The 1264-nt window shown below is 41.2% G+C and overlaps 1 non-coding gene across 1 annotated transcript; it reads left to right on the plus strand.

Annotated features, from left to right (window-relative positions):
• The first annotated feature begins 899 nt into the window (after positions 1–899).
• On the plus strand, positions 900–962 carry LOC115062792. Its single transcript, XR_003842719.1, has one exon. It is a non-coding gene; the product is annotated as a U7 small nuclear RNA (small nuclear RNA).
• The last annotated feature ends 302 nt before the right edge of the window (positions 963–1264 follow it).

A 1264-nucleotide genomic window follows, 5' to 3' on the forward strand; every position in this document is an offset into this window, starting at 1 on the left:
GCTAGCAGGTATGTTAAAAGGACTAGGTGGGGGGAAGGTCGCCAAATGGGTGTATCACATGTAGGGAAAGCAAGAGAAGGAAACCAGAAATCAGTGGTGGGAGGAAAGAATCTCTAGGACATGCCACAGATCTGGGACATAACACAGATCATGTGTCCAGCATGGCTACAGAGGGATGGAGTGACATGGTTCTCACCCCTGGAGCAAGGCCAGCAGGGCTGGGTCTTCATGTTCCTCTTTCAGAGAATGTTCTCCTTGCCAAAGTTATCATGGAATGTTCCCTCTACCAAGGATAATGACTCCATAATAATCAGAAACAGTACAATTCCAGGAGGCAAGGCTATGTCTAATGTTCCGCAGCAAAATGGCAGTGTTGTGGCCTTCAGGACAGCCCTTAAGACTATGAGAAAGAACTCTGAGAACATGAGTTTAAGAACATATAAACAGAATTTCTCAACTATGTAGAAACATAAGGATGCATATAAGGATGCAATATAAATTGTATGAGGGGTTTCACCAAAAGAACAGAGGCAGCTGCACTAATGAGTCAGTAAAAGGGAGAGGAACAGAAAGATAAATAAATAAATAAATAAATAAATAAATAAATAAATAAATAAATAAATAAAACAAGGCTCACGGTTCAAGTAATAAAAGCAGCACCAGGAAGCAGGGGAGTGGTGATCAGTGATCTTAGTGTAGGATTCCACCCAGATATACTTATTGTTTGTAATCTCTGAGTTCACTATTATGTTAAAAGATGTACCTGCTGTTTTTTCTATGGGACTAAGGTCATAAAATGCTGCTTCATGGGTTAATCAAAAGGGAACCTTGGGTAAATTTCTGAATTGCTTTGTAAATAAAATACTGGCCTTTGGTATGTAAGAGCTGAGCTATCCAGAGAGCGATTTCAGCTCTTTTAGAATTTTTCTAGCAGGTTTCCTGAGTTTGTTTGGAAAATCCAAGAGATATCTAGAGAGCTAACACATCTTCAGAATTTTTGTCTAGTAGGTTTTCAGACTTTGGATGGAAAACTGAAAAGCTATCCAGAGGGCTAACACAACATTTTTACAATCTTTCTAACTGGCTTTCTGAGCTACCTAGAGAGCTATCTAGTAAGCAGACAGCAGAGCTGTCAGCTTGCAGCCCATCATTGACTTTGAGTTGTTTCTTCCACCACTCCTAAACACCTTCCTCAGGACCCAATCCCAAGTTGAGGCTAGTCCTTGGCACTGGGATGGGGCAAGGCCCCAGGGAGTCTATGGGA

This window comes from Mus pahari, chromosome 1, assembly GCF_900095145.1.
Source record: "Mus pahari chromosome 1, PAHARI_EIJ_v1.1, whole genome shotgun sequence".
NCBI lineage: Eukaryota > Metazoa > Chordata > Mammalia > Rodentia > Muridae > Mus > Mus pahari.